The sequence below is a fragment of the Ipomoea nil genome, unplaced genomic scaffold, assembly GCF_001879475.1.
Source record: "Ipomoea nil cultivar Tokyo-kokei standard unplaced genomic scaffold, Asagao_1.1 scaffold1895, whole genome shotgun sequence".
NCBI classification, from domain to species: Eukaryota; Viridiplantae; Streptophyta; class Magnoliopsida; order Solanales; family Convolvulaceae; genus Ipomoea; species Ipomoea nil.
The window spans coordinates 836,508-864,321 of record NW_017618323.1 but is presented as its reverse complement, the minus strand read 5'-3'; the positions used below and the strand labels follow the sequence as shown (position 1 = coordinate 864,321).

Genomic DNA, 27,814 nt, shown 5'->3' with positions numbered 1-27,814 from the left:
GCACGCTTCGTGTTAGTAAAACTTTAGCGTTTGGTCGATGTAATATGATATGCAAGGCACGAAAGTAAAAGCGATAAGTAAAGAGAGATGGATAGAGAGATTTTTATAGTGGTTCGACCAACTATGCCTACTCCACTCTTCTTTCACAACTTGTGAAAGGGTTTGCACTATCACTCTTAGTACAAACTACTTCAAGCTGGCTTCCTTGATCACTAAGCCGGACAGCCACTTGAAATAAGGTTTTTCAACTCCTCCAGTTTACTCCGCCTTTATCAACTTCTTCTTAAGCTGAGATGTTGGAAAGATAATCTGATGGTTCTACAACAGGTTGAAGCTTGTCTTGACGTCTGTATTGATCTTCACTTGAGAAAAGTACAAGACTGCTTCAAGTTGTGAAGTATGAGGAAGAATATGCCTTTGAAAAACTTCACAACTAACACTGGTTATGAAAAGCTTTTGGAGATAAAACTGCTTGAATAGCTTTTCTTAGGATTTCCTATGTCTCTTTTTCCCCCTTTTTGGCATCATCACCATCAGTGGGAGGATCAGAAGGTTTCAGAAGCGAATCAACCTTGATAGAGAGATCCTTAACATAGTTCAAGATCTGAAGTTGATATTCGGCCATGGAAAAAAGATTATCGTTGGCTGTATCCACTTTCAGCTGACACGAGAGATCCACTCGTTCTTTGAGACCAAATTGAGAAAGCTTGAGCGAATGTTGCTCCTTTGCAATTTTGTCAAGCATTTCGGTCTGGTGACTTAAATCAACAGGCTGCTGAACTGGCGGAGTTGAGGATTTTGCCTTTTGATTTTCTTTCTGCATGAAAGTTAGTTGTTCCTAACAATGAGCCAAGTGGAAGAATGTTAGAATAATTATTGATGTGACTCATTAATTAATTATTTTAAGTTCCCCAATTAAGATAAATATTCATTTTAAATTTAATAATGTTCTAATTTTATTATTGGTCAATTAAGAAATAATATCACTAGTAAATCTCTCGTACTTTGGAACGTGAAAATATAAGGGTTATTATCTGAGACTCTGGTCCTCTCTTTCGTCTTCCACATAACTAAAACTCTCTTCATCAAAGTTGGAATGCGAAAGGTCTGGAGGGAGAAATCAAGTCTCCAGTTCAAGCAACGCAGAGAAAACATGGAACCAAGTATGTTCATTATATTAAACATTAATTAATACAATATACGTGAAAATCATTGTGTTCTGAAGATTTTGTATGTTTAGAGTATAAAGTTAACATGTCATCCATTTCTTATTACTCCACAGACTGCATTTTGTGACTGCCACAGAATTTTTTGCAAGAAGCAATCTTGAATTGGTTTATCATCATTCATCATCATCTCAAGATTATCCCCCGAAACGACCAACTCCGATCCCGTTTCAAAGGTGATGCTCTACATGTGGTAAACCCAGCTAAGATGACTAAGGATACAAACAATATAATAGAATATAGGTACCAACAATCCATCCCTGAATTGGTTTACTGAATATCGCTTTGGACATTTCTAGTGCAAGAACAAGCCTCTTAAAGTACACCTGAGAATTGAAATCTTAATTAAGTGCAAAAATTGTGGATGAGTTATATATAGTGATTGAGATTGGGAACAATGAATGGAGGGAGGTCAAATGCATGTTGTTACATACAGTTCTTATATATGCCAATAATTTAGTAGTGTTTTTAATGCAAAATATACACTAAGCAAATTAATCTTGGCATTGTAAATGTTAGGAGAAAGATTAAAGAAAAGAACACCACAAAACAAAAGGAAGCATGAAAAAGAAAACAACAGAAATTATTGTATTGTTGAAAGAGTCCCACATTGCCAACTTAACCAATGCTGGGGTGCAGTAGAGCAACATAAAAATGGGCTGAGGGAGAATGTACAACATACTTACCTGGACGGGGTCAATGGGTGATCATAAAGGCTCATGGCCTAAGTTGTCAACTTCCATTGCACGTTGGAGGGGTGTCAACTTAAGGTCTACCTAAGCGGTGGAGCCTACGTCATAATTTGTGGTAGTGGGCGCTTGCGTTCGCGCAGCCCCTATCCAACTTTTAGTTTTTAACATTTGGGTTAATCTATTCTCTTTGAGCTGCATGTAAAATGATAGTAGCATGGGTAAATTATTGTGTTGTACTGTGTGGATTACAGTCCAAAATAATGTCATTTTGATGTTAAAAGTATTTTATGTGTTTAAAAATAATGTTATTTTATGTGTTAGAATAATATACTTTATGTATACATGTCTGAACCATAAGGGTGTAAATGAGTCCAGGAGCTCGAGCTCGGTCAACTTCGAGTTCGAGCGACCGAGCTCGAGCTGAACATGAGCTGGTTCGTTTCATAACCAAGCCGAGCTCAAGTTTCAATTTTTGAGTTTGAGCCTACGTATTGTTTATCGAGCTCGAACTCGAGCCAACCCGAGCTCGAGCTTGAGGTAGGCTCGACTCGTTCACACCCGTAGTGGACCACGGTCTACGCAATAATGATTGAGTAACATGTTTCTTGATTGAGGACTAGACAGACAACAAATGTTGTGGAGACTATGGGAAGGAAAGGCAGTATTTGCCAGCCAGCATTAACATTAATTGTTGCATTTTATAAAGTTTGCAATCCGCAATTCATATATTTTGTATATGTGCCCAATTCACTTGGATTGTGATTGAAACTATAAATGCTTCACAGAAGATTACCCAACATTTTAAAATCTATGCCATATTGCAAAATGCAAAGTGGGGCAAAAATGGTATACCTTTGCAGTGCAAATTAAAGTGCAGAACAAAGTCCCTCTCCCTCTACATTATATTCTGCTGCTGCAAATGGCCATTTCCGTGAAAATTGTACTTTACAGGACAACTACAAAATAACACTATGAATCAGTTTATAGAACCTCTACAACTATGGAGTTAGCAAAAGATAAGATTAAAAGAACAAAAGTGTGTGAAAACAAGCATGTTATATTTCGAAGAGTCCCACATTGAAAAAAAATAGATGTTGTAACTGCGCAGTGCCATATAAGAGAGGGTCAAGGGAAAGTTTGAAACATACTTACCTGGACGGGGTCAATGGGTGATGATGAAGCCCCATGGCCTAGGCAGGTGACTTCCATTGCACTTTGGAGGGATACCAACCTAAGGTCTACCCATGTGGTGGAGCCTACGTCATAATTTGTGGTAGGGGGGGCTTGCGTTCGCGCAGTCCCTCCCCAATTTGTAAACTGAAAATTTTTTGTTAGCCCATCGAAAAGTTAATCTATTGCATTTCTATTCCAACAATTCACTCTTAAGTTGATAGAGAGATACTTAAATGTGTAGTTAGAATGAGATAATAGATACAAACATTTTAGAGTGATTCCAGGCATGATTCATAGTGCTGCAGCCTGCTAGAAGATTTTAGAGTTAATTAGTTTGGATTAAGTCATGGGCTACAACTGATTACTGATGACTTTTATAGGACCCAAGATAATGGAAATTTTGAGCAAAATTAATGTCACACAACATCATGAAGCTATTGTTAAAAATGAATAAGTGCTAGTATATGCTAATTAATTTTGCATTAGGGAAAAAAGAACAAAACAGAAAGGAACAAAAGAGCAAAACTGTGGGAGAGCAAGCAAAAATTTGTATTTTAAAGAGTCCCACATTTGAAGAAAACTGACGCTCGAGCTGAACAAAGCCTACAAAAGAGGAGTATAATCCCCGCCCCCATCCCGCCCCGTTGACATCCCTATTGAAGGGAATTGGAATGCATTCTTACCTAGATGGGGTCAATGGACGATCGTTTAGACCCATGGCTTAGGTTGGTGACTAGGGATGTCAACGGGGCGGGGTGGGGGCGGGGGACATACCCCCCATCCCCGTCCCCGACTTTCTTCCCATTCCCCGTCCCCATCCCCATCCCCGCCGGGGAATGAAAAATTCCCCCATCCCCATCCCCACGGGGATTACTCGGGGACGGGGAATCCCCACCCCGTTAACAAGTTATAAAAAAAATAAAAATTAAACATTTTAATAAATAACGCATATATATCCATCCCCAACTCAAAGTTGTATTCAATATTTTACAATTAAACATTTTATTTAAATATGCATGACATACAATGACAAGAATACTTCTAAAATTATATATATTGTATACAAAGTACTACATTTGTGTGTGTTGTGTGGCAATATATATATATATATATATATATATATCGGGGACGGGGCGGGGCGGGGAGAGTACTCCCCATCCCCGCCCCCGTCCCCGGCGGGGAATTCAAAATTGCCCCCATCCCCATTCCCGATCCCCTATTTCTGTCCCCATCCCCGTCCCCGTAGGGGCGGGAAATCGGGTTCCCCGTCGGGTGCGGGTTCAATTGACATCCCTATTGGTGACTTCTATTGCACTTGTTAGGAAGGGTGCCGAGCTAAGGTGTACCAAAGTGGTGGAGCTTATGTCATAATTTGTGACAATGGGGGCTTGCGTTCACGCGGCCCCTTCTAAAACTTTATCAAATTTGCAGCACAATTTATATCATGGACCTTGGTCCATATAGCAGACGACACATACATGTTATATATAATAATTTATTTTTCAAATCTGATTTAGGCGCACAGAAAAAAACTCACAACATAAAACACATGCACTATGGTCCATTGTTCACTGTGAACCATGATCTATGGTATAAGGATTGCAAATTTGCCAACACATTCATTGCATCTTCTGCGGTGAGTCGGTGACACTACACCAAATCAACTTTCATCTTATTTTTAAAAATCACTAAAAAGTTAATCTTTCACCATTATAATTTTTTATATGAACTCTTCCTTTTGATCGCAGTTTGCTGGGAGGGCAGGAATGACAAATTATGGAACCGTACTGTGATCCCAGTTCATGCAGTTGTTGGAGGAGCCCAGACGACATACCTCTTCCAATGGCAGGAGATTAACTTTGGAGATGCACAGACCTTAAACGACACTGGCCAAACTGCAAGATGCTGGGGGAAGATCAACACTGACGCTGCACTTGATTCCTTGAACATGAAGATGGGTTTCGGGCTTCTTCTACGTGACTCCAATGGCGATCTTATTGTTGCCAGAGAGATCCTAGTAACGATGATTCTAAGCCCTGGCTTAGCTGAAGCAAGTGGTTGAAAGAGCTTAATATGGACAACATTCTGCTTGAGACCCACTGCCTGAAGGTCATCACTGGAATTCATGCGGAGTCTTTGATTTCATCTTTTGATCTTATTGTTAATGACATTAGAGAACTAGAACTAGCAAAAGATTTTACTAATCTTTGCTTTTTGTTTGTTAAAAGGTCCGTGAATAGAGTCGCCCACTCGCTAGTTCGGGAGGCTCTTTTCTAGGTCTGACCGTGTGGACTGTTCCTCGGTCCCTTTTCTGTCTTTTGCTCATGTTTTGGAGCTTGACTCTCGTTAATTAATATAAGTTTTTGTTTTTCAAAAAAAAAAAAAAATTGCAGATCAAATCATAGCAAATATGCTAAAACAAAGACAAGATTAGAACAACAGAGAAATGTCATATTCATCTCTCTTTACTTGGTTTTGTCAAATGTTAAACAAATAATCTCTTTTGAGGTGAGGATAGTAGTAATATTATGCATAACTTGAATGGTTTAGTCAATCAAAACAAAAGAACAGATAGTCTTACTATATGACCTTGGTCTACATAACAAACACAGATAACTAAAAATGAAAGAGATAAGAAGATAACTTGAGAAGTGGCAATAAAGACGCAATTTTGGATAGCTTTTGTATTCCAAGTCTATAGGCAGTGAAAAACATTAATAACCACTTGGCTTTAAGGAGTTTAAATAGTATCCTAGTTGAATAAAATTTTAAGAGCACTTCTTGTTTAAATAGATTATTTTCCTTGTGAGTTTGTGTTAGAATTTGTGGGTGTTACAATTGAAATCTTAATTAAGTGCAAAAATGGAGGGAGGGAGGGAACAACGAATGGAGGAGCTGAGGTCAAATGCATGTTGTTACAGTTCTTAGATATGCCAAATTTAGTAGTGTTTTTAATGCAAAATATACACTAATTAAGCTAATTAATCTTGTATAGTTGAAAGAGTCCCACATTGCCAAGTTAACCTATGCTGGGGTGCAGTAGAGCAACACAAAAATGGGCTGAGGGAGAAGTACAACATACTTACCTGGACGGGGTCAATGGGTGATCATAAAGGCTCATGGCCTAAGTTGTTGACTTCCATTGCATGCTGGAGGGGTGTCAAAGAGCCTACGTCATAATTTGTTGCAGTGGGGGCCTGCGTTTGCGCGGCTCCTTCCCAACTTTTAGTTTTTAACATTTGTGCCATTATACTCTCTTTTGGTTGCATGCAAATTGATAGTAACAGGGGCAAATTATTCACTTGTTAATTTGTTATACCATTTGTGAATATGTATAGAAAAGTAACATTTAGTATTTAAGTTGTGTATCTTTGGGCCCGAGTCCTTGCCCAAATCATTGTGGTGTGTCATGTGTGGGCCATGGTTTAAAATGACGTCATTTTGATGTTAAAAAAATTACTTGTTCTGTATTTTATGAGTTAGAATAATGTTTTTTATGAGTTGGAATAATGTACTTTATGTGTTTTTGGACTGTGGTCTACACACTGTGTGGACCACGGTCCCCGCAATAATGATTGAGTAGCATGTTTCTTGATTTAGGACTAGACAGACAACAAATGTTATGGAGACTGTGGGAAGAAAAGGCAGTATTTGCCAGCCAGCATTAACATTAATCGTTGCATTTTAGAAAGTTTAACTAGGTAGTTGGTGTCTGCAATCTGCAATTCATATATTTTGTATATGTGCCAAATTCAGTTGGATTTTGATTGAAACTATAAATGCTTCACAAAAGATTACCCAACATTTTAAAATCAATGCCATATTGCAAAATGCAAAGCATTGGGCAAAAATGGTATACCTTTGCAGTGCAAATTAAAGTGCAGAACAAAGCCCCTCTCCCTCTACATTATATTCTGCTGCTGCAAATGGCCATTTCTGTGAAAATTGTACTTTACAGGACAACTACAAAATAACACTATGAATCAGTTTATAGAACCTCTACAACTATGGAGTTAGCATGTGTGAAAACAAGCATGTTATATTTCGAAGAGTCCCACATTGAAAAAAAATAGATGTTGGAACTGCGCAGTGCCATATAAGAGAGGGTCCAGGGAAAGATTGAAACATACTTACCTGGACGGGGTCAATGGGTGATCATGAAGCCCCATGTCCTAGGCGATTAACTTCCATTGCACTTTGGAGGGGTACCAGCCTAAGGTCTGCCCATGTGGTGGAGCCTACGTCATAATTTGTGGTAGAGGGGGCTTGCGTTTGCGCAGCCCCTCCCCAATTTGTAAACTGAAATTTTTTTTAGGCCATCAAAAAGTTAATCTATTGCATTTCTATTCCAATAATTATGTTGTGGGACCATGTTAATCATACTGGATAGATCCATAATTTCTAAGCTGTAGATTTTAACATCTATACTGTAGATTCATAATTTTTATACTGTAGATTTATAATTTCTACAACACAGAAATTATAGATACCCATGTGTTCACATGGTGAACACGTTTCCACAGCATAATTTGCGTTTCTATTTCAATTCACTCTTAAGTTGATAGAGGGATGCTTAAATGTGTAGTTAGAATGAGATAATAGGAGAAAAAGACATTTTTGGTCCTAGACTTATAGTGGCACGGACAATTTTGGTCTTTAATAAAAAAATCAGACAATTTGTGGACACTCTTATTATGACGAGGAAAATTTTGGTCCTCCGTCACTCTTCCCGTTAGATGCGCCGTTTGAGAGGGGGTATTTACGTCTTTTCATGCACCATCATCTTCATCTTCGTCCCCTTGGCTAGAAAAGTCGACGGACTCGAGCGTGACATCTCCTTTCTCAGCCGCATAGGCATCGACTTCTTCATCTCCATCTCGATCACAGTGGCTCAATGCGAGAAGATTCAGGCAGTCAAGTAGAATCTCCAGTTCTGGGATCTGATTCTCCTGTGACAAAGATGAAACCACAACATAAACCCATCCTAGATTTTTCTTTCAGAGACAAAACAAAGCCTTTTGTTCAAGAAACTGTGGACTTTGATTTGTTAACTTCTGGGTAATCAGGCAGGAATCCAGTGAAGGCTTATTATGGAGAAGCTGATAAGCTTACGAGCTCACAATCACCTCTCTCGATTCTAACAACCAAGAAGATGAAAGGTCCATAAAGGAGGAAGCTTTAACTAGAAGTTAAAATAGTCACAGGCAAGTATGGAGATGAAGAAGCGGATGCCCCTGCCGCTGAGAAAGGAGATGTCACACTGAGTCCGGTGACTTTTTAGGCCAAGGGGACGAAGATGAAGATGATGGTGCATGAAAAGACGCAAATACCCCCTCTCAAACGGGGCATTTAACGGGAAGAGTGACGGAGGACCAAAATTGTCCTCGTCATAATAAGAGTGTCCATAAATTGTCTGATTTTTTTATTAAGGACCAAAATTGTCCGTGCCACTATAAGTCTAGGACCAAAAATATCTTTTACTCAGATAATAGATACAAATATTCTAGTGATTCCAGGCATGATTCATAGTGCTGCAGCCAGCTAGAAGATTTTAGAGTTAATTAGTTTGGATTAAGTCATGGGTTACAACTGATTACTGATGACTTTTATAGGAATCAAGATAATGGAAATTTTGAGCAAAATTAATGTCACACAACATCATGAAGCTATTGTTAAAAATGAATAAATGCATAGTATATGCTAATTAATTTTGCATTAGGGAAAAAAGAACAAAACAGAAAGGAACAAATGAGCAAAACTGTGTGAGAGCAAGCAAAAATTTGTATTTTAAAGATTCCCACATTTGAAGAAAACTGCCCGAACTATTAGCATAGCAAAAAATATAGAGAGTTATATTTGTAATATCCTTTTGTCAATACAGAAAATCCTTCTTCAAATTGTCTTTATTGTGTGTATGATTTATTTAATCTTACACTAGAAATATTCTCATTATTTTCAGTCCAAGTTGCTGTTGTATTTTGGTGTTGTGAACCGTATCAATCCTAACAGTAAGTAGTACTAGTTTCATCAAGCTAAGGTTGAGCAATGCCTCCTTAGCAACAGTGCCAAGTAACCACATTATTAGAAGGTTGTCACTGTTGAACCATGTAGTGTATGCCAAATTTGGTGTTTCCTCGCCATCATCTTTTTTAAAAGTTTCTGGTGGTTTGCTTTCCTTGATAGGCTATAAACCAGTGAAAGAACTTGAGATTTCCAAAGCAAATAATTAGTTTGGGTTAACTTTTTCGTTAGGTTGTGAATAATGAACAATTTTTAATTTTTTTTTTTAATTTTATTTTCAATCATAGGATCATGCTTTTCTTTCTTTTCTTCTGATGTATATTGGCTCAGATACAATAAAGAAGATAAAAGAAAATTTTGACTACATTCCTTGATAAAATAGAGTTTAGAAACCTTCCTCCACTCCCCCTAGATATTAGTAACCTCATTTATATATATATATATATATACACATATGAGAGAAGAGAACAACAAATGGAATTAGAAGGATTATTTGCTATTAGAGTTCTTCAATAACTAATTAAGATTTTGAAGTAATATTTTTATCAAATTTACAGTAAAGGCTTGGCCATGAGAAGTGTTGGAATACTAACACAATCCAACTCTGCTTTTAGTCATTATAGTGTTGAAGCTCGTTTCATTATTTATTTATTACTTTACTATGTAAAAGGCTAAACAATAATGTTGTTGTAGTATAGTGGTGAGTATTCCCGCCCGTCACGCAGGTGACCCGGGTTCGATCCCCTTCAACGGCGTTTCCTACAGTTTTTGGATTTCTTTCGTTTAATGATAAAAGGAAATATTAACAAATAAAAAATCCGACCTGCCGGATTCGAACAAGCGACCTAAGGATTTCGGTCATCAAACTACAGTCCTCCGCTCTACCAACTGAGCTAAGATCGGATATCTGTTAGATGTCTCAACAACTATTATTTATTTATTACAAATAGGACCAAGACTAGTGACTTGAAGTGAAAGTTATCGTATGAAGCTACGCATCCTATACGGCGTCCTTCCATTAAGTGCTAAATCTTGTGATTTAGTGGCACCAAGTTGCTATCGCATGTGAGAGGTTGTGGGTTCGAGCCTCAATGAAGGACTGGAGGCATGCATTATTGACTGTTTGTGCTTCAATAGTTATGAATAGATACTGCATTATAATTTTTTTTGGTGTAAACCATACATTGTGGTCCGGGTCTTTCTCTGTCCGTTTAACGGTCCAGGTCCACCCGATTCGCTCCGAGAGGCACAGAAGCTGGCCCAAAGGGAATCGTCACTTGTGGGAATAGAACCCGGGTTATCCCAGAATTCTCCCCCACAAAGAGAGCTCATTTGCCACTTGAGCTACCCTGTTGGATTATACTGCATTATAATAGAATCATTAGTCTATAAATAAAAGTAAAATCCTTATCTTCAACTTTCCCGCCCAAACTAATATGAATATTAATTAATTGGTAAAAAAAATTAATAAATATTAATTGGTAACAAAATTTTATATTGAAATTAACTAATATCTATCTATGCTATTAATAAAAGTAAAATCATCTTCTTCAACTTTCCCGCCCAAACTAATTTGAATACTAATTAATTGATACAAAAATTAATAAAACTTAATTGATAAAAAAATTTTATATGAAAATTAACTAATATCTAATGAATTGTTACCACAAATTAAAGTCAATATGTACTTAAAAATAGAAAATGGTTACCAAATTCTGAGAATAATTAAATCATTATAATTTTGATAATAATGAAAACAAATTTCGCATAATAAATGAGAAAATTATTTTGAAATTCTGCATAATTTTATAAGGAAATAATAATTTATTAATTATTATTTTCACCAATCTATCTATACTATTAATAAAAGTAAAATCTTCCTTTTCAACCTTCCCTCCTAAACTATTATGAACATTAATTAATTAATAAAAAAAATAAAGCTTAATCGGTAACAAAATTTTATATAAAAATTAATTAATATCTAATGAATTGTTACCACAAACTAGTATTTTCACCCGTGCGATGCACGGAATGGAATTGTTGTAATATATTAAGAATATTTAAATTGATATATAATTATTTAAGAGTTAATTTCACCAGAGGTCGTTTATCTTTTCTGACAATTCCAAATTTAATCCTAGACTATAGTTATTAATTATTACAATTTATTCTATGTTACAACTCTTACGTTAATATTCTTACTATTATTATTAACACTTAATTACTTTTAGATTTATTATTATCACTTATATTATATTATTATTATTATTAGTTTCTTTTCAAGTACTGTTAGTATATAATGGTCGTGAGACACAATAATAATATAACCATAATTAAATATTCTTGTATTGTATTCCGGAGTTAGTGCCATTTTTGGTCCTAGACTTATTGAGGCATTGACACTTTTCATCCTCCATAATAAAAATTGCCACTTAGTAGACATTGTTATTGGTCGTTGGACAGTTTTGATCCTCCGTCAATGAAGCCGTTTGCTGACCGTGAATTCGAAGGGCTTTTCTGTATTTTTATGTTTTATTCTTCTAATCTTGTTTAGACCAGCGCTGCTGTGACTCCTGTGAGTCGAGATGGCGAGACTTGGCGGTAAAGTAGTAACCGTCGATAGTGAGTAGCAGCGAGGTTCTTCTCCAGCGAGTTGTGGGTACGACGGCGAGCATACGAGACAATAACTCCTTCCGGCGACGGAATTATTGTATAGATTGTAACGCAGAATTATTGTACGAATGCGAAAGTAGAAATCAATATATTTTATTAGGAAGAGAGATTTTGTAGGAATTGGGCGGGAAGTTAAAATTTCAGAATTTTGTTTTTATATATAGTATAGATTGTATTACACTATTTTAAAATATTATAATTGAATTTTAACGCAGAATTATTGTACGAATGGAAAAGTAGAAATCAATATATTTTATTAGGAATAGAGATTTTGTATGAATTGGGCTGGAAGTTAAAATTTTAGGATTTTGTTTTTATATATAGTATAGATTGTATTACACAATTTTAAAATATTAGAATAGAATTTTAACGCAGAATTATTTTACGAATGGGAAAGTAGAAATCAATATATTTTATTAGGAAGAGAGATTTTGTAGGAATTTCAGGATTTTGTTTTTATATATAGTATAGATATAGATTGCATTACACTATTTTAAAATATTAGAATAGAATTTTAACGCAGAATTATTTTACGAATGGGAAAGTAGAAATCAATATATTTTATTAGGAAGAGAGATTTTGTAGAAATAGGGCGGGAAGTTAAAATTTCAGGATTTTGTTTTTATATATAGTATAGATTGTATTACACTATTTTAAAATATTAGAATAGAATTTTAACGCAGAATTATTGTACGAATGGGAAAGTAGAAATCAATATATTTTATTAGGAAGAGAGATTTTGTAGGAATTGGGCGGGAAGATAAAATTTCAGGATTTTGTTTTTATATATAGTATAGATTGTATTACACTATTTTAAAATATTATAATTGAATTTTAACGCAGAATTATTGTACGAATGGGAAAGTAGAAATCAATATATTTTATTAGGAAGAGAGATTTTGTAGGAATTGGGCGGGAAGATAAAATTTCAGTATTTTGTTTTTATATATAGTATAGATTGTATTACACTATTTTAAAATATTAGAATAGAATTTTAACGCAGAATTATTGTACGAATGGAAAAGTAGAAATCAATATATTTTATTAGGAAGAGAGATTTTGTAGGAATTGGGCGGGAAGATAAAATTTCAGGATTTTGTTTTTATATATAGTATAGATAGATACCAGGACTATGTGGTCCAATGGTATCCGGGTTAGACTTCCATTTGGAAGATTATAAGTTCGAGCCTCAGTGGAGGCGTTATTGGTTCTTTGTGTTTCAGTAGGTTGAGAAAGTATATGAATAGATACTACAATGTAATAGAGCCAGTAACTTTCAAAAAAATATAGTATAGATAGATAGATATAGATTGCTTACACTATTTTAAAATATTAGAATTGAATTTTAACACAGAATTATTGTGCGAATGAGAAAGTAGAAATCAATATATTTTAATAGGAATAGAGATTTTGTATGAATTGGGCTGGAAGTTAAAATTTCAGGATTTTGTTTTTATATATAGTATAGATTGTATTACACTATTTTAAAATATTAGAATAGAATTTTAACGCAGAATTATTTTACGAAAGGGAAAGTAGAAATCAATATATTTTATTAGAAAGAGAGATTTTGTAGGAATTTCAGGATTTTGTTTTTATATATAGTATAGATTGCATTACACTATTTTAAAATATTAGAATAAAAATTTAACGCAGAATTATTTTACGAATGGTAAAGTAGAAATCAATATATTTTATTAGGAAGAGAGATTTTGTAGGAATAGGGCGGAAAGTTAAAATTTCCGGATTTTGTTTTTATATATAGTATAGATTGTATTACACTATTTTAAAATATTAGAATAGAATTTTAACGCAGAATTATTGTACGAATGGGAAAGTAGAAATCAATATATTTTATTAGGAAGAGAGATTTCGTAGGAATTGGGCGGGAAGTTAAAATTTCAGGATTTTGTTTTTATATATAGTATATATTGTATTACACTATTTTGAAATATTATAATAGAATTTTAACGCAGAATTATTGTACGAATGGGAAAGTAGAAATCAATATATTTTATAAGGAAAAGAGATTTTGTAGGAATTGGGCGGAAAGTTAAAATTTTAGGATTTTGTTTTTATATATAGTATATAGATTGTATTACACTATTTTAAAATATTAGAATAGAATTTTAACGCAGAATTATTGTACGAATGAGAAAGTAGAAATCAATATATTTTATTAGGAAGAGAGATTTTGTAGGAATTGGGCGGGAAGTTAAAATTTCAGGATTTTGTTTTTTATATATAGTATAGATTGTATTACACTATTTTAAAATATTATAATTGAATTTTAACGCAGAATTATTGTACGAATGGGAAAGTAGAAATCAATATATTTTATTAGGAAGAGAGATTTTGTAGGAATTGGGCGGGAAGATAAAATTTCAGTATTTTGTTTTTATATATAGTATAGATTGTATTACACTATTTTAAAATATTAGAATAGAATTTTAACGCAGAATTATTTTACGAAAGGGAAAGTAGAAATCAATATATTTTATTAGGAAGAGAGATTTTGTAGGAATTTCAGGATTTTATTTTTATATATAGTATAGATTGCATTACACTATTTTAAAATATTAGAATTGAATTTTAACGCAGAATTATTTTACGAAAGGGAAAGTAGAAATCAATATATTTTATTAGGAAGAGAGATTTTGTAGGAATAGGGCGGGAAGTTAAAATTTCAGGATTTTGTTTTTATATATAGTATAGATTGTATTACACTATTTTAAAATATTAGAATAGAATTTTAACGCAGAATTATTTTACGAAAGGGAAAGTAGAAATCAATATATTTTATTAGAAAGAGAGATTTTGCAGGAATTTCAGGATTTTGTTTTTATATATAGTATAGATTGCATTACACTATTTTAAAATATTAGAATAGAAATTTAACGCAGAATTATTTTACGAATGGGAAAGTAGAAATCAATATATTTTATTAGGAAGAGAGATTTTGTAGGAATAGGGCGGAAAGTTAAAATTTCAGGATTTTGTTTTTATATATAGTATAGATTGTATTACACTATTTTAAAATATTAGAATAGAATTTTAACGCAGAATTATTGTACGAATGGGAAAGTAGAAATCAATATATTTTATTAGGAAGTGAGATTTTGTAGGAATTGGGCGGGAAGTTAAAATTTCAGGATTTTGTTTTTATATATAGTATATATTGTATTACACTATTTTAAAATATTATAATAGAATTTTAACGCAGAATTATTGTACGAATGGGAAAGTAGAAATCAATATATTTTATTAGGAAGAGAGATTTTGTAGGAATTGGGCGGAAAGTTAAAATTTCAGGATTTTGTTTTTATATATAGTATATAGATTGTATTACACTATTTTAAAATATTAGAATAGAATTTTAACGCAGAATTATTGTACGAAAGAGAAAGTAGAAATCAATATATTTTATTAGGAAGAGAGATTTTGTAGGAATTGGGCGGGAAGTTAAAATTTCGGGATTTTGTTTTTATATATAGTATAGATTGTATTACACTATTTTAAAATATTATAATTGAATTTTAACGCAGAATTATTGTACGAATGGGAAAGTAGAAATCAATATATTTTATTAGGAAGAGAGATTTTGTAGGAATTGGGCGGGAAGATAAAATTTCAGTATTTTGTTTTTATATATAGTATAGATTGTATTACACTATTTTAAAATATTAGAATAGAATTTTAACGCAGAATTATTTTACGAAAGGGAAAGTAGAAATCAATATATTTTATTAGGAAGAGAGATTTTGTAGGAATTTCAGGATTTTGTTTTTATATATAGTGTAGATTGCATTACACTATTTTAAAATATTAGAATAGAATTTTAACGCAGAATTATTTTACGAATGGGAAAGTAGAAATCAATATATTTTATTAGGAAGAGAGATTTTGTAGGAATAGGGCGGGAAGTTAAAATTTCAGGATTTTGTTTTTATATATAGTATAGATTGTATTACACTATTTTAAAATATTAGAATAGAATTTTAACGCAGAATTATTTTACGAAAGGGAAAGTAGAAATCAATATATTTTATTCGAAAGAGAGATTTTGTAGGAATTTCAGGATTTTGTTTTTATATATAGTATAGATTGCATTACACTATTTTAAAATATTAGAATAGAAATTTAACGCAGAATTATTTTATGAATGGGAAAGTAGAAATCAATATATTTTATTAGGAAGAGAGATTTTGTAGGAATAGGGCGGAAAGTTAAAATTTTAGGATTTTGTTTTTATATATAGTATAGATTGTATTACACTATTTTAAAATATTAGAATAGAATTTTAACGCAGAATTATTGTACGAATGGGAAAGTAGAAATCAATATATTTTATTAGGAAAAGAGATTTTGTAGGAATTGGGCGGGAAGTTAAAATTTCAGGATTTTGTTTTTATATATAGTATATATTGTATTACACTATTTTAAAATATTAGAATAGAATTTTAACGCAGAATTATTGTACGAATGGGAAAGTAGAAATCAATATATTTTATTAAGAAGAGAGATTTTGTAGGAATTGGGCGGAAAGTTAAAATTTCATGATTTTGTTTTTATATATCATATAGATTGTATTACACTATTTTAAAATATTAGAATAGAATTTTAACGTAGAACTATTGTACGAATGGGAAAGTAGAAATCAATATATTTTATTAGGAAGAGAGATTTTGTAGGAATTGGGTGGGAAGATAAAATTTCAAGATTTTGTTTTTGTATATAGTATAGATATAGATTGTATTACACTATTTTAAAATATTAGAATTGAATTTTAACGCATAATTATTGTACGAATGGGAAAGTAGAAATCAATATATTTTATTAGGAATAGAGATTTTGTATGAATTGGGCTGGAAGTTAAAATTTCAGGATTTTGTTTTTATATATAGTATAGATTGTATTACACTATTTTAAAATATTAGAATAGAATTTTAACGCAGAATTATTTTACGAAAGGGAAAGTAGAAATCAATATATTTTATTAGGAAGAGAGATTTTGTAGGAATTTCAGGATTTTGTTTTTATATATAGTATAGATATAGATTGCATTACACTATTTTAAAATATTAGAATAGAATTTTAACGCAGAATTATTTTACGAATGGGAAAGTAGAAATCAATATATTTTATTAGGAAGAGAGATTTCGTAGGAATAGGGCGGGAAGTTAAAATTTCAGGATTTTGTTTTTATATATAGTATAGATTAAAGTCAATATATACTTAAAAATAAAAAATGGTTACCAAATTATGAGAATAATTAAACCATTATAATTGTGAGAATAATGGAAACAAATTCTGCGTAATAAATGAGAAAATTCTTTTAAAATTTTGCGTAATTTTATAAGAAAATAATAATAATTTATTATTTATTATTATTTAAATCAATCTATACTTCTATACTATTAATAAAAGTAAAACCGACCTCTTCAACTTTCTCGTCCAAAATAATATGACTATTAATTAATTGGTTAAAAAATTAATAAAGCTTAATTGGTAACAAAAATTTATATGGAAATTAACTAATATATAATGAATATTTACTACAAATTTAAGTCAATATGTACTCAAAATGGAAAATGGTTACCAAATTCTGAGAATAATTAAACCATTATAATTGTGAGAATAATGGAAGCAAATTTTGCGTAATAAATGAGAAAATTCCTTGAAAATTCTGCGTAATTTTATAAGAAAATAATAATTTATTAATTATTATTTACATCATTCTATACTATTAATAAAAGTAAAATTCTCTTCTTCAACTTTAATTTTCAAATAAAATTTTGTTTCCAATTAAGCTTTATTAATTTTTTTTACCAATTACTTAATATTTATATTAGTATAGATTAGTGTACGTAATTAATATATTAGAATCACATTTGTATTAATAAATTAATAGTATATATTGACTACAATTTTATATAAAAATTTACTAATATATTAGAAATTCGTTAGAATTTTTCATATCATTAGTTAACTAATTCTTTTTCAAATTCATTAAAATTCCAACGAAATTCTTTTTTCTAATTCATCAAGATATTACTTAATTTCCATATAAAATTTTGTTAACAATTATGCTTTATTAATTTTTTTACCGATTAATTAATATTCATATTAGTATAGATTAATGTACGGTAAGTAATATATTACAATCCGATTTGTATTTGCATAAAGATGGAAGATTCATTTTCCAATTTATTTGCATAAAGATGGATTCTTTTTCCAATTTATTCGAATTCTAATTAATAGTAAACCATTGAAGTCAATTTGTACTTAAAATGGAAAAAATGAAAAGTACACACTCCTGAATTCTTAAATAGTTTGAGATTATCTAGACTTCCTAATTATTCATTGAGATTAAATGTTGGTGCACCTATTATGTTATTGCGGAACATACACCACTCTCTTGGTCTTTGCAACGGTACGCGCCTCATCGTCACAAGATTGGTTGATCACATTGTCAAAGTAAGAATAGTTAATGGGACATATTAAGGAACCAAAGTTTTTATCCCCTGAATGTTTCTCACCCCTTCTGATATGAGATTGCCCTTCAAGTTCCAGCATAAACAATTCCCATTGATGCTCGCATATGCCATGACTATCAACAAAGGTCAGGGCCAAACACTAACTCACGTTAGGTTATTGCTGAAAAAATCAATCTTTAATCACCGTCATTTGTACGTGGCTTTTTCTCGAATCACCCATCCTGATGGCGGGAAGATGATGGACAAAATTATGTTACTACTACCAATATCGTCTACAAATTAAAGACGTGTTCAATAATGTGTAATTCAAACCAGTGATATTATGTTTTCTTTTTATACAAAGATGACAAAATTGCTATATATCTACATAGAAAATATATCTCCCGTACAAATAATTTCTATAACCGAGTTGCTAGACAATAAGCTAATTAGCCCAATTAATACAAATTAAATCTAAACACTGATATATAAAATCTCTAAAGTTTTAGCACTGAATGTGTATACCTACACGCTAGCTATTAATTGAGCAATTATTTCCTCGAATTCAAGCAATGATAACATCAGAAGATTAGAGAATTCCGTTGAGATCAATTACACAACAATAGGATTACAGAGTATATCTTGAATAAAACTCTAACTAATCCTAACTAATAGAATAAACTAAGTCATCTATTCTAATACCACACAAAATGTAATCATACAATATAAAATAATAATAACAATAATAGTCATACTAACACACCCCCTCAAGCACAAGGTTGGAGAGCGACAACATTGAGCTTGTCTCGTAGAGCAGCAAACCGCGGTGACGTGAGTGGTTTGGTAAAGATATCTGCTAACTGGTCCATAGTAGACACATAGTTGACCACGAAGTCCCCCGAAGCCACCTTGTCGCGGACGAAGTGATAGTCAATTTCCACATGTTTGGTACGGGCATGAAACACGGGATTAACACATAGGTAAGTCGCTCCAAGATTATCACACCAAAGCATCGCCGGATGACCACAGTGTAACTCGAGCTCCCGGAGTAAAGAAACCACCCAAGTGACCTCGGTGGATACATCTGCTAAAGCCTTATATTCTGCCTCAGTGGAGGAGCAAGCTACGGTACGCTGTTTCTTGGAGAGCCAAGAGATGAGATTAGACCCCAGGTATACGGCGAACCCACTTGTACTCTTTCTATCAACTGGACAGCCAGCCCAGTCAGAATCGGAAAATGCATGAATGCTGGTTGAGGAGGACGGAGCAAGGCGGAACCCATAATCAAGAGTCCCCTTGATGTAGCGTAGCACACGCTTCACCAGGCCCCAATGTTCTACCATTGGCGAATGCATAAATTGACACAAGTGGTTGACTGCATATGCTAGATCAGGTCTAGTAATAGTTAAGTACTACAAGGCTCCTACAATGCGCCGATATTGTGTTGGATTCTCAAACAGTTGGTCAGACGGAATAACCGCCTTAGTGACAGCCGCAGGTGTGGCAAGGGGCTTGCAATCTACCATACCAGAATGACCTAGTAGATCTGTCATGTAGCGACGCTGGGAGAGAACAATGTCGTAGCCTGCCGTAAGCAATATGTGAATTAATGAAGCAGTAGAAATTAACAAATTAGTCAAGAAGTTTGTGACTAATTTCAAGCCCTATTCTGCGAACCAAATGTACCATAAATGATTTAGAGCCCCTAGATATGTGTTGAATCTTGGTTGGAAGGCTTTCTAGGTGTTGAACATTAAACCATCCATAGCCAGTAAAATTAGTTTTTTCCTGTACAAATTTTACAGTAATTTCCTTCGTCATTACATGATAAAGTTAAAGTCAAATCCACTAATGCAATACTGATATATAGCGCAGCCAGATTGCTATTACATCTTACTAAGGCGTGTTTAAATTTCTGATTGAAAGGGAAACTTCATTGTTTTTTTTTTTTTTAATTTGAAAATATTATACATGGACATTATAGCAGTCTAAAAGTTTTTTAATTTTCTTTTTTTGACTAACACTGGAGATATTACTAGGACCAAATAGTCACTTATCCATGTAAATTACATGTTCATGTTGCTTACTCAGAGACGAAGCTGGCCTGGGAGCAGTGGGGGCTGTCAAAAATTATACAACCCCAAAACGACGTCGTTTTGGAGCTATATATATATATATATATATATATATATATATATATATATATATATATATATATATATATATATATATATATATAATTTTTTTATTCCTTTTTTCTTGTTTCTTCCTACGTGGCTACGCCTTTACCAATTACCATTTCGCCTCTTGCCCTCTTCGCGACTACCACTACCGCATTGTGTAGACCGGCAGATAGTGTTAAATAATCCTTTATGCGCTATAACTTAAATGCGGAAGCACAATTAACAATGATCGCATGTAAATCAAATCAATCAACTAAACAATGTTCATGATCATGGACTTTTAATTAAATAGGAAAGATAGGACTTACTTGGTTCCATTGAAGATGTAATCTCTAAATTGAATGAATCAAGAATATAATGTTTCACCTCTCTGATCCGTATACCTTATTCACCTCCTGATGATACGGAGACTAGAAAACTTAGAGATTTGAAACCGTTAAGATCCCTAGAATTTTCCTGGGTATTTATAGATGTGATGAGAAACCCTCTTTCAAGAGGAATGGGGAACCTCCTTTAGGAATAGAAATCCTTTTAGGAATGTGACCTCCTTTAGGAATAGAAATCCCTTTAGGATTGTGAGACCCATAACCTTATCCATTATACATCTTTTAACCCTTATAAACTTAAATTTTAACAGAATGAGAGGGAGGGAATTTCACCCAGTAATTCCGCCTTTACACATCACTAATCATCAACGTGAGTACCTTATGGAATTACAACCTTTATTATATAAATCATTGTTAGGAAATAATTATTTCTAACAGTCTCCCACTGATTCATATGAGCATGACACCTTAATTATATGAATCAACGTTAGGAATAAATTATTTCTAACAATCTCCCACTTGATTCATATATGCGTGACTTTACAATTTTCAATCCTTAATTTCACTTAATATGAAAATGTAAAAGTCACCACCTTATCGAACTTTATTAACCGAATCATGGCGGTTACAGGCCTGACATAGCGTCCCGCTCCCTTCCATGTATCACAGTTAATAAGAATTCGTACCATAATAATAAGGTAAAATCCGAAAGCACCTTATTCCTTATGTCTTAAACAAGACCATTGTTATCACTTTTGAATTATGCATAAATAAGTGATCAACATCAACCATAACAAAATCAAAACCTGAATAGATATCTAAGAGTATCATCAACCTGATGTGCTATCAAACATAAATCCATACATGTATGGCAGAGTTAACCGTTATACAAGGACTTTACCAGTATGCCCATCCTCCCAACAGGGCCAATGAAGGTCATGGGCGCCAATCCCTTAGTCAACGGATCCGTGATCATAAAATCGGTGCCAATATGCACTATTGATACTCTTTTGATTTTGTACCTTCTCCTTAACAGACAGAAATTTCAAATCCATGTGCTTGGCACCACTAGTATATCTATCGTTCTTTGAGAAGAACATAGCTGCTATATTATCATGATGAATCCTCAATGGTTTGGCTATAGCGTCGACAATGCCCAAACCATAAATGAAATTACGCAGCCATGATTATTGAATTATAGCCTCAAAGCATGCTACAAATTCTGCCTTTATAGTGGAAGTAGCAATGACAGGCTCCTTCACACTCATCCAAGATATTGCTCCATGAGCAAGTGGAAAAAATATATTCGAATGTGAATTTTCGGGTATCCAAACATCCGGCATAGTCTGAAACCGAATAACCTATAACCTCCAGGTTATTCGTTCCTTTTATAGGTGAGCATGTGGTCCTTAGTGCCTTGTAAGTATCACAGGACCCTCTTTTGCAGTTTTCCAGTCTATATCTTTCTAAAACTTTGTTAATGTGAGTCTTCTAGGATAAACCTAAAATCCCATGTGATCTATCACAGAATATTTCTTATTCCAATCACATATGAAGTCTCACCCATATCCTTCATTTCAAAGTTCTTAGAAAGATATTCCTTAACATCATGCAACATCCCTTTTATTATTAGCAGCAAGAAGAATGTCGTTAACATGTAATACTAGGATTACAAACTTGCTTCCATTAAACCTTTATGTAGATACACTGATCAACAGTGATAAAAACCAAATGACAATTTCAAGTATCATTGTCTAGAAGCATGTTTTAATCCATAGATCGACATCTTCAATCTACATACCAGATTTTCCTTTCCTGTGGCCATGAAGCCTTGCGGCTAATCCATGTATACTTCCTCTTTTAATTTACCATTCAAAAAGGCAATTTTAACAACCATTTGGTGGAGCTCAAGAACAGAATGAGCCACCAAAACCAAAATAATTCTCAAGGAGAATTATTATCCTGCATGGCTTGGTTAAATGAGACTGGATAATTATCAATGATCTTTTCTATCTAGTAGATCTCCTTAATGCCACTTCTTGCTGAGATTTCACTTGATCATCATCTTGAGTTTCAACCTCATCTTCATTTACAATAGCTTCCTCATGTGGAATTTGAGCATCTAGTTGCTGTTGTTCCAAAGTATTTCCATAGGGCTACACGTACTGCACTGCAGCAATAGGAACAACAACAGGAAAAAAAGATCACTTGATGAATCTGGTACCATCAATGACTCCTTAATCTCAACATTACGAGCTCCCACACTCCCACTGACTTCGCCATTTTAAATGAAGTGAGTATCACCAGACTCAACAATCCTCGTACTCATGATTGGGACAATAAACATGTACCCTTTAGACCTTTCTAGATATCCAATGAAATAACCACTAATGGTTCTGGATTCCAATTTATTTTTATGTGGATTATATATCATCATTCCAGCTTGACAGCCCCAAATGTGAATATGCCTCAAACTAGGTTTCCTTCTTGTCCACAGTTCATAAGGTGTTTTAAAAAAACAACCTTACTAGGAACCCTATTGAGTAAGTATGCTGTTGTTTTTAATGCATATATCCACAATGAAACAAGCAATGTACAGTTATTGACCTTAATCCTAACCATATCACTTAGAGTACGATTTCACCTTTCTTCCACACCATTTTGATGTGGTGTGCCTAGAATTGTGCATTATGCACAAATGCCCTTAGATTCGAGGACTTTCTTTAAATGGGTCGGGAATTTGCCTAACTTTTGATGTTTTCCCATAATACTCATCACCTTTATATGATCTAATTGTCTTTACCTTTCTATTTAACTGATTCTCAACTTCAAATATGAATGTCTCTAGGACATCGACAGACTGAGATCTTTCACGCAGTAAATAGATGTAACAGTATCCAGAATGATCATTAATAAAGGTAATAAAGTATTTATCACCGCCCTAAGACGGAACATAAAAAAAAAAGACCACAGATATTTGTATGTATTAAATCAAGTAATCATGAGCTTCTTGTGGCTGAGTGTACTGATACATGTCTGACTTGCTTTACCTTTATGCAATCGACACATACACCATTCCAGTCAGTAAAATCCAATTGAGACAAAATTCCAACTTTAATAAGTCTCAATATCCTTTCTTTGGATATATGACTAAGCCTTTTATGCCACAAGTCAGCTGAAGATTCTTTTGGCGCACTCCTTTTAACACAAACATCACATTAAATAAGGAATTAACAAAGTCATCATTAAGATTGAAACAGTATAGTGTATCCAACAAAACACCAGAACCATAAAGGTTTTTGTTGATACAAACATTTGTTTCCAATCTTAAAGTAAAAACTCAATGTTTCCAACCTAGCTGTTGAAACAAGATTTCTAGAACAATTTGGAACATACAGACAATTCTCAAGATCAAGGCAAAAACCTATATCCAGCTTAATTCTGTAAGTTCCAATACCTTCAATTCTAGCTTTCATCATGTTTCCCATGAAAAGACACTTTCCTTTTCCCTGTGAGGTTAAAACATCAAAAATCCTGCTTAATGTTATAAACATGTGTTGTAGCACCAGTGTCTAACCACCAAGTATTAGAAGGAACCTTAACAAGATTGGATTCAAAGCATACTTAAACTGAGTGTATACTTTTCATTCCATCCAAGCTTTCCTCTTCAGGCATTCAGCCTTCTTGTGCCCAGGTTTGTTACAGAATAGCATTTCTGCACTTCCTGAACATCACCTTGCACCTTCATAGGATGCTTGCCCTTCTTTACTACTTTTAGATTTGCTGCTATTATCACTGACATTAAAACTGTCACCTTATAGCGTGATACGATAGTGTTCACTACAAACATTTATCTCACATTTATCAATTGCTTTGAGTAACAAACCTTTATTCAGACTATAATTTATAGACCTTAAGTTTTCATTTAAATCCGTCTTTAGGTCAAATTTAAATACAATGTCAATTTACCGACATGCATCATTCACACATACTTGAATGAGACTATTCATCAAGTTTCAATTTAATATATAGGCCATCTTTGGACATGCACTACATATTAACAAAACAAGAGTCATAATCTCCTAAATTGTCATTAATCACATGTCTGATCTACCTTTGGGCAACCGCTAGAACCATGTGTTAATGATCACAAATGTTTATCAATCCTTTAGTGTCATTCAATGATGCAAAATACATGTGTACGATAAACATTTGTAAACATAAATAATTGTTTAGCTATTTCCTTGAGTGGGCCACTTTGGTGACTAACGCACTCGCCTTATGCTAATAATTTATTTATGTGAATAAACTTTAATTTATTTTGTAACATAAACATAAATGATCATTTAGCTATTACCATGAGTGGGCCGCTTTGGCGACTAACGCACTCGCCGTATGCTAATAACTCATTTATGTAAGTAAACCTTGATTTATATATATGCTGTAAACATAAACATAAATGATTATTAGCTATTACCTTGAGTGGGCCGCTTTGGTGACTAACGCACTCGCTTTATGCTAATAATTCATTTATAAACATATATATAAACTAATAGTGGATATAACCTCCAACCATAATTGATCCCAAATGAGTCTATAATTTAAAGCAAGTCCTTAATGCCTTAAATAAATCAAACGGCTGAAATATAAACCCAAATTAAATGAGCCTAGAATTTAAAGCAAATCCATAATACTTTAAATAATCCAAATAGACTCAAATATAAACACAAATTAAATGAGCCTAAAATTTAAAGCGAGTCCATAATACTTTAAATAAACCCAAATAGACTCAATTTAATTGTCCAAACAAAATAAACCTTAATTTATATGTCGTTCTCTTATAACATATAATTCATGATTTGATAGAGACAAACCATATAACATATGAATCATATACCGTACGAACACAGTACAACTAACATATATGTTTTTCTTGATTCCATATGATTCAATTCCAAACATATATACATTACAGTATATACATGCCAACCATATATGTTTGTTAATTGAACAGTACGTACATATGCCACATATAATATATATACTATACAGTACATTCATTGTACATTTACATATAAAACACGCAAACCAGCAGTGTATATATGTATGAACAGTATGCAGTACGAACAAGAATGATTCCAACAAATATGCAAACCAATTTATGCATACAGTAAACCAAATTAATTGTAGTTTAACATCCAAATTAATCCGTGCTGTGGGCATATATGGAATCAATTAATTTCGACACGGTGCGAACTCCCATCACCAACATTGATAATTCATAATGATGAATAAAACCTTATAATTAAAAATCCCCAAATATCATGAACCCTAATTTTAGTGATTAATCAATTTACAAGCAGGCTCTGATACCAAATGTTAAATAATCCTTTATGCGCTATAACTTAAATGCGGAAGCACAATTAACAATGATCGCATGTAAATCAAATCAATCAACTAAACAATGTTCATGATCATGGACTTTTAATTAAATAGGAAAGATAGGACTTACTTGGTTCCATTGAAGATGTAATTAATCTCTAAATTGAATGAATCAAGAATATAATGCTTCACCTCTCTGATCCGTATACCTTATTCACCTCCTGATGATACGGAGACTAGAACACTTAGAGATTTGAAACCGTTAAGATCCCTAGAGTTTTCCTGGGTATTTATAGATGTGATGAGAAACCCTCTTTCAAGAGGAATGGGGAACCTCCTTTAGGAATAGAAATCCTTTTAGGAATGTGACCTCCTTTAGGAATAGAAATCCCTTTAGGATTGTGAGACCCATAACCTTATCCATTATACATCTTTTAACCCTTATAAACTTAAATTTTAACAGAATGAGAGGGAGGGAATTTCACCCAGTAATTCCGCCTTTACACATCACTAATCATCAACATGAGTACCTTATGGAATTACAATCTTTATTATATAAATAAATCATTGTTAGGAAATAATTATTTCTAACAGATAGCAGTCCACAGATACCAATCACAAAGGGAAGAGTCCGCAGATACCAATCACAGAGTAAGCAGCTTTCTGCACTGCTAAACCTAAACATGAATTTAAGTAGATTGGGTACTAAACCTCATATTTTATATATAAATTAAGCCTCGATTTTTCGGTTGGTTATCGATTTTTTTTCAACAATAAATAAATAAATAATAATAATCGACCGAAAAACCGAAATAATTGACTTTTTTGAACTGCATAACCGAAATCGAACCAATAACTGAAAATTTCAGGAGGTTCGGTTATCGGTGATCAGCTTTTCGGTCGGTCCGGTTATTTTGCTCACCCATACCCACAACCTATCATATGAGAGAACAACTTGGTGCCACTAGACCAAAAGGTCCTTGACATTGTTAATATTATTTTAAGTTTTATGTTTTGATATATTTGATACCCTGAGCTCAGTATAATTTCGTTTCTGTTATTAAGTATCCTGTTTAAATTTGGCGTATATATACATGAATGATTTATGTAAGTATAAACAAGTTTTGTCTCTAACAAAGACATTATCGTTGGACAATTATAGTTGATAACATTATGAATCTTATTAAACTTGAGATTAGTATTGTGATACATGGAAGACTATGTTAATTAAATTGTTATGTATTGCCACCATGATCCTTATTAATTTCTTACTTAATAATAATAATGTCTTATGTTTAACCAATGCATCGAAGGAATTAGCTTACACTATACATATTACGTTTTATTTATTATATTTAACTTATAACTTATAGCCAAGTGAGAGAATGTTAGAATAATTATTGATGTGACTCATTAATTAATTATTTTAAGTTCCCAAATTAAGATAAATATTCATTTTAAATTTAATAATGTTCTAATTTTATTATTGGTCAATTAAGAAATAATATCACTAGTAAATCTCTCATACTATGGAATGTGAAAATATAAGGATTATTATCTGAGACTCTGTAAATCTCTCATATTATTTTAATCTCTCGTATTCTACATAACAAAAACTGTCTTCATCAAAGTTGGAATGTGAAAGGTCTGGAGGGAGAAATC

The 27,814-nt window shown here is 32.9% G+C and overlaps 1 long non-coding RNA gene and 1 other non-coding gene across 2 annotated transcripts in view; both read right to left on the bottom strand.

Moving 5' to 3' along the window:
* Positions 1-27,814, bottom strand: part of LOC109193534 — an 86,617-nt gene that overhangs the window by 34,555 nt on the left and 24,248 nt on the right. Inside the window, exon 2 of the long non-coding RNA XR_002056298.1 lies at positions 9,516-9,520. This is a non-coding gene — a long non-coding RNA (uncharacterized LOC109193534). The remainder of the gene's footprint in view (positions 1-9,515; positions 9,521-27,814) is intronic.
* On the bottom strand, positions 9,930-10,015 carry TRNAY-GUA. Its single transcript is given in 2 exon segments — positions 9,930-9,965; positions 9,979-10,015. It is a non-coding gene; the product is annotated as a tRNA-Tyr (tRNA).